Genomic DNA, 8,232 nt, shown 5'->3' on the forward strand with positions numbered 1-8,232 from the left:
TAGGTTCAAGGCCTTCTTCAGTGTGTTGAACAATTTAATCTCACGTATTCCATTAATGTAAAATATGGAATATATTATATAACATATGGAATATATTTAAGTAAACATGCAAAATAAACTGGTAAACAAAAGACTATTTTTGTAAGTGTGGTGCACCAAAAATAAAATATTAAGTGACAAAAGAGTGTGGTGCAAACTGCTTTGTTGAACTGAAGTGAATGTAATGATTTATGTTTTTTATTAGCCTATAAAGTAAAACAAAGAAAAATGCTAAAATTATCATAAAAATATATATTTGGGATTCAGATTAAACTTATATTTTCACTTCAGCACTAATATTTAGCATTTGAACTTTTTATTGCAAAATAGAAGCATTTTCACTGATTGCCCATTACATTTGTGTTTGAAAGCTCCGAAATTTAATTAACATTTAGTTGACTAAATATTTAAATAAATAAATAAGCAATTAATTATTGCTTGTCTGTAATCAAAAATATTTAGACTTAAATTTAAGATTTATGTTATTGTGTATAACATTTCCATTCATTTTAAACAGTTTAACATAAACTGATAAACTTAATGCGATATATATTTTCAGTCGTGCATAAATGAAAAAGATAACATTTTTGCACAGGAATTGTTTATTATCAATTATTTGCATCTATTTAATTTTATTTAAATAATTAATTTTTTAAAAATGCATTTATTTAAATTGCTTAAAATTAGTGTGAATCTGTTCATGGTGAAAACAAGTACATTTATTCAGGTAAAAAGTGGATAGATAGATAGATAGATAAAATAGAAAGCAAATATGCAATGTTTCAAGGAAAAGCCTGTCTGTAATATTTAGGCTTATATACACAATATTACATTAAATGTTATGTGTTTAAGATTTATGTTTTCGCATATAAAATTGCAGATTTATGTTATTGTGTATCAAATTTCCATTAATTTTAAACAGTTTTAACATAAACTGATAAACTTCATGCGATTCATATTTTCAGTCACACCTAAATGAAAAAGATACAATTTCTGCACCAGAATTGTTTAATATTGTCTATTTGCATCTATTTGATTTTATCAGTAATTAAAAAAATAATAATAATAAATTGCTTAAAATCAGCGTAAATCTGTTAATGGTGAAATCAATTACATTTAATCAGGTAAAAAGTGGATAGATAGATAGATAAATAAATAAATAAATAAATAAATAAATAGAAAGCAAACATGCAATGTTTCAAAAAAAGCTTGTCTGTAATATTTAGGCTTAAATATATACACAATATTACATTAAATATTGTGTTTAAGATTTATGTTTTTGCATATAATATTGCAGATTTATGTTATTGCATATCATTAATTTTAAACAGTTTTAACATAAATTACTAAACTTAATGCAATGCACATTTGTCAGTCATACATAAAAAAAGGTAACATTTCAGCATTTAAAAATCATAGCATTGTTTATTAGCTATTTGCATATATTTGATTTTATTTAAATAACTCTCTCTCTATATATATTTTAATGCATTTATTCAAATTGCTTAAAATCAGCATAAATCTGTTTATGGTACAATGTAATGGTAAAAACCATGTAAATGTATAAACATGGATAAAATATGTCTAGCTGTAGAAAAAGCAATATTTAATTAAAAAGTATAAAGAAATTTTAAAGAAAATATATATTTATTGATGATAAAGACATAAATCTGGTTATTGTGTATCTAAGACCAACTTATTAGTACTATAGCAGAAATATTACCTGCTACATTTATTTCTGTATCACATTAAAGGAGAAGTCCACTTCCAGAACAATTCACAAATAATTTTTTATTTGTGAATTATTTTCGGGTTTGAGTCGTTTGTTCATCACGTGACAGCCCCATAAGATGAACGACGACTCGAAAAACCCGAAGACTCGAAACAGGTGAACTAATTCCAGTACAGAACCTAATAGGATGTTGCGCATGCGCGACTGAACGAATCACTTCCCGAGATGACTCGTTCTTCCCGAGTCACATTGAAGATTCGTTCAAAATGAAAGAATCGTTCAAGAACGACCCATTACTAATTCGTAGCATTGTGGACGCGCATCGCAGAACCTGTGCTACATGAGCTTTTGTGCTTAAAAAGTATACAAATTTGTATTTTTCGACAAAAATGACTGATCGTTTCGCTAGATAAGACCCTTCTTCCTCGGCTGGGATCGTTTAGAGTCCTTTGAAGCTGCATTTAAACTACATTTTGGAAGGAAAAAATCCTGAAATGTTTTCCTCAAAAACCATAATTTCTTCACGACTGAAGACAGAAAGACATGAACATCTTGGATGACAATGGGGTGAGTAAACTATTTGCAAATTGTTGTTCTGGAAGTGGACTTCTCCTTTAAGTAACTCAGTTTATGTGTAATGCAAACTGATGTTAATTTTATGTGCATTTCAAATCAATTTGAGGCCTAAATATTTTTTGAAACTGTCACTAGAACCCAGGATGGCTGTTAATCGGTCAGGTATTGGTGCACAGTTATCGGCCAATGCAGATAATCTGAAAATGGCCAAAGATCGGCCTGTTAATCAGGCTATGATAGGTCTGTCACTAATCTGCAGCAGATTTGACTCACAGTCTTGGCATGGTTGGTGGCAGCAGCAGGGCCTCCGTACGGTAGCGGCTCAGGAGGTGATTTGCCAGCGCTCACGCGGGATCCCTCTGTGCCAGCAGGTGACCTTCCAGCCGTAAGTGAATGCAGGAAGTGACCTGCCAGTGACCGCAGGTGACCTGCCAGCAGTAAGTGAACGGAGCAGGAGCTGGAGATGTAAACCTGCCACATCCAAAGGGAAACAAGACACAGTTATTACAGTTCATTCATGAATTTAGATTTTGGAAAGTATATAGACCACTAGGTGACATCTACTAGGTGACAGTTTCATATGATTGATCATCAAAGAACTCAACACCAGTCTGTCGGTCGCTCACATACTGTCATTTAAATTTACTGTGAAGCCTTATGTGGCAACATTAACACCCTTGACACTGGTCACAGGAACAACAGGAACTAGAGCTCTGGCCTGAAGGCTAGTGAGGGAAACGTTTCTCACGCCTGCAGCCAGCAAGTCTGAAGGGGAGAGCGACGAAAGAAAAAGGAACAAAAGTTTAAAGATAGTTGCAGGAAGGACAGATATGACAGATCAGAAGCAGCCTTTTTCAGTTCGTTTTAATCAGTCACATTATTGCATCAGCATCTGTAGATATGCAAACATTTTTGTGATATCAGGAAGATGTTTTCTCAGCTGGTGGGTCATGACTGTAAATGGTGTCACGTCTATTCTGGGAAAAACAACGCTAAATGCAAATAAAATAATTCTGTTGAGCCTATATGCAATTCCGATGTTTGAACAAATTAATTTTTTTTTCTTTTTGCAAAACAACTGTAGTTTTTTATATATAACTGTATTATTTATATACTATTATGGTATTTGGTATTTTGAATTTTATTTAATTTTTATTTTATTATCAGTTTCCATTTTTAATTCCGGGTTTCAGTTTCACTAATGTTATTTGCTTTTGCTGCTTTTATCTATTTTTAATATTTCTATTTAGCTCTTATTTTTTATTTCCATTTCAGTTTCATAATTTAAATTTTATTTCAGTTTAAAAAAAAAAAAATCATTTTAGTAGTTCAAATGAAGCTTTTTTATTTTAGTTAGTTACATGGCCACATTTCTAATTTTTAAGTTATTATTAATTATTACATTACTAAAACGTTATTTTTAGTTATGTAATATTTGTATTTCTATCTATCTATCTATCTATCTATCTATCTATCTATATATATATATATATATATATATATATATTGCTGGTTAGAAATGACTGGTTAGAAATCACCGGAAAACAATTATGGTTCAGTTTTACAAATTTTATGTGCTTTTGCCACTTTTTTTTTTTTTTTATATTTCTATTTAGCTCTTATTTATTTCCATTTTAGTTTAATAATTTTAGTAGTACAAATGAAGCTTATTTTATTTCAGTTAGTTGCAAAGGCCACATTTCTAATTTTTTAGAAAGTTATTTTTAGCTATATAATATTTTTTTTTTTTTTTTTAAATAAACATGGAAATATATATATATCTTACATTTAAAAAAATCGCAAAATGTTAACCATTCATTGAAGTAAAACAATTAAAAGTGGGGGGAAACTTATGTTATGAAAAATGTTTTTCTCCAATGCATGCTGAGCACAATTATTGGCACCCTTAGAAATTATAATGAGTAAAATATCTCTGAAGTATATTCCTATTCATATTTGCATTTATTTAGCACACTAGAATGACTAGGAGTATGATATTGTCCAGCCATTACTTCCTGTTTCACAGGATTATAAATATGAGGAGGCCAAATTCCCTTAATCATCCATCACAAGGAATAAAACCAAATAGTAGTTCTGATGTGCAGAACAAGATTGTTGAGCTTTACAAAATAGAAAGTGGCTGTTTCGAGCTAAAGCATCGAAAATCCCAATTTTCATCATTAGGGTAATAATTAAGAATTCCAATCAACTAAAGATGTTACAAATCTGCCTGGAAAAGGATGTGTGTCTAGGATGTGTGTCCTAATGCATAGTGAGGAGGAGAGTTTAAGTGTCCAAAGGATCACAGTAGGAGAATTGCAGAGATTAGCTGAGCCTTGGTGTCAAAAGACTGTGGTCAGATGAAACTAAAAAAAGAGCTTTCTGGCAGCAAACTCACAAGATGGGTTTGGTACAAAAAGTACCCCATTCCCACGGTTAAATATACTACTGGATCTTTAATGTTGTGGGCTTATTTTCCTGCCAGAGGTCCTGGACAACTTGTTCAGATGCATGGCATCATGGATTCTAGCAAATACCAACAGATAAAACATCTAAACCTGACTACATCTGTTAGAAGTTCTGTAATGAGCTGTGGTTGGAGCTTCCATCAGGACAATGATCCAAATCAAACACCAAAAATTTGTCACTGAGAATAAAATTAAGCTTCTGCCATGGCTGTCCCAGAAAGTGCACGAGGTGAACTGAAGAGAAGAAGCACCAGCATGGAGCTGGGAAACTGAAGGATCTGAAGAGTTTCTGTATGAAGGAATGGTCTCTGATCTCTTGTCTGCTTTCCATTGTTTTACTTCAATGAAAGGTTAGAATTTTGCAATTTTTTTAAATTAAAGATTAAAAGGATAAACAATGCAGATTTATTTTCACAGCCACCTTTTCTCATATTTACCATGGGTGCCAATATTAGTGGAGAGCACTGTATACATGGAGAAAAAAAAAATAATAATAAAAATATTTATATGTATATGTAGTCATATAGTATTTAAATATTTATATTTAGCTTTTATTTTATTGCAGTTTTAGTTTAATAATTTTAAAGTGAAACTTATTTCATTTCAGTTAGTTGCAAATATCACATTTCTCATTTTTAAAAAGTTATAGTTTGTTGTTTTTTTTGTTGTATGTAATACCTATTTCTGTTTTTTTAAATAAACATGGAAAAGTTATTTATATAAATATATATATTCTGTCAAGTTATAATTTAGAAATGGCTAAAATACTGTAGTCAAAAACTAACAATAACATCACTGCAAAACAATTATGGTTAAATTTCAGTATTTTTATGTGCTTTTGCCATTTTTATTTTATTAAAATATTTCTATTTAGCTTTTGTTTTAAATTAATTTAGCTGTTATCCTTTTTTTTAAATAAACATGGAAAAGTTGTTACATACACACACACACACACACACAAATAAACACACATACACACACACACACACACACACATATATATATATATATATATTGTTGGTAAGAAATGGCTATTTTTTAAAGGAAAAAAATAATAATAAAAAGTACTATTTTATTTAAAATGTAAAGTCTGGGTCTTGGATTAAAACCAGATGAGATTCACTGATTTAATAGACACATTTTAACTGGTAGGTAAGTATTTTAAATGTCCTGTGAAAAATGCTTAGACCCAGTTTTAGGACAAAAACAGTCCTGAAAGTGATTAAATTGATGAGAGAATTATCTTTAACATACCGTTTGGTGTACATTTGCTGTGTGTTTACATCTCTTCCCCTTTACACATCAGACTAAACTTCATGCACAATGGCAGATGCCAGTGTCCAACCCATCTATCAGTCTAACATGCCACACCAACAATGGTACAAGTCAGAGCGAGGCGCAGGCAGGCTCCACAGCATTGTGCTGCATTCAGCTCCTCTCTTCTGTCTCAGCAATTGTCTTATAGTCGAGTTTGACCTCAGTGCTCTCGAAGACAGACAGCACAACAAGTGAAACATCTTGAGAGGTTATACATCCAGTATACAGTAAGGCTGCTGGCAAATTCGTCAAAGATAACAGAGAACAGTGAGACATAGTGACTTTATTGGCACGTCTTTGCTAAGTATTAAGGCTTTGGTGTCGAGCACTGATGGAGACCTCGCACCCTCTCCAGCCTCAAAGACTGCGACCTGCAGTTGTTCACACCTCTCAAACCTGAAAGGGACTGAAAGACCCTTTGTTTGCAGACAAATGTCTCTACCCATCGCTTTAACCCCCAACCTAAAAGCACTCAAGATACCTTTTTTCACCCACTGCAGAGTATTTTTGACTTGTGTAGTACCATATATAATCATGTATTCACTGTGAGGCCTGGTTGAATTGTTACCAGTCCTACAGTACACAAGATAATACTTATTAGAAGTTTGTAGTTAAGTATCATTCATTCCCTGCATGTGAAACATGTACTGTTTAGGTCTCACATCTGGCCTGTTTTATCACAGGAAGATATGAGACCTTTCATCCACCTTCTTAAATGAAAAATATACATTTATCAGCTTCATTTAGGTCATATTTGCAACCCTGTAACCATTTTTTGAAATGTATAATTTAGCTGAAAATGTACTCACCCTTAGGCCATCCAAGATGTAGATGAGTCCTTCATCAGATCAGATTTGAAGAAATGTAGCATTACATTACTTGCTCATTAACGGATCATCAGCAGTGAATGGGTGCCGTCAGAATGAGTCCAAACAGCAGATAAAAACATCACAATAATCCACAAGTAATCCACACCACTCCAGTCCATCAGTTAACATCTTGTGAGTAAAAAGCTGTGTGTTTGTAGGAAACAAATCCATCAAAACAATAAAAAATGAGTTTACAATCCATAATATTGCTTCCTAACGTAAAAATGTCATCTCGATCAAGCACTGTTTACAAGCAAAAACAGATCTATGCCAGTGGATTTTGATGTGAGAAGACGTATAGAAGCGTTATAATGGATTATGGAGTCTTATTTTGGCAAGAAGTAACAGTTTAAAAGTTCTGGGTGAACTATTTCCTTTAAAGGCAAAACATGTCAGTTTTCACCGCTAGAGGGCGCATATTCAAAACAAACACAGAACTAAAGGCGTAGTTTGATGACACTATGATTGAGTGTGGAATTATGGGAGTTATTGTCTTCATCCCCACAGCCAATGCAGTCTGTTGGAACTCGGGCACAAATCATGTCCAAGGATGAGCTAATGTATTAAAGACTTATTAAGATCACTGTATTATGGAAGCAGGGTGGGCCTGAAAGTCATGGAAGCGAAACGAGGACGCTGGAGCCATTGCTAATGAAGGACGAGCGCCATACACGACCATAGACTTTAAATATGAACGTAGTGTTCGTGATGTCACCCGTAGGTTTCTAAAGCTCCTAGTGGGCGGGAGTCGGCCGTCGCCATCTTGGAATCTCCTCACTGCAGGTCAAAATCAAAAATGGGCAAAGAGGCGGGACGTGGGTGGGGCTGGTTGCTGAAACCACGCCTGCCTAGCACGATGGTGGTGACAGCACCTGTCACTCAAGTGGCCACACCCTAAATTATGCAGAACTTTAAGGCTTAATATAATTTAAATGGATGAGTTATAAATAATTCACCCCCCTCACAGTTGACGTGAAGGGCACAATTAGCTATATAGACCAAAACCACTTTTTGTATCAGGCTGTAAACATTTTTTTTTTTCTGCTGTAAAGTTGGCCATTTTGACATGGTCTTTTAACATGGAGTCTATAGGATTGACTCCCTTTTGGCCGGAGTCAACACGGTCTGATACACTAGTTAAAATTTCTCTGATTTAAACATTCTTGGAAACATTTGGGATAATGTAAGTACACAAGTCAGCAAACTACATAGTACTGTTTTAGTGGTTTTT

This window comes from Labeo rohita, chromosome 23 (genome assembly GCF_022985175.1).
Source record: "Labeo rohita strain BAU-BD-2019 chromosome 23, IGBB_LRoh.1.0, whole genome shotgun sequence".
NCBI lineage: Eukaryota > Metazoa > Chordata > Actinopteri > Cypriniformes > Cyprinidae > Labeo > Labeo rohita.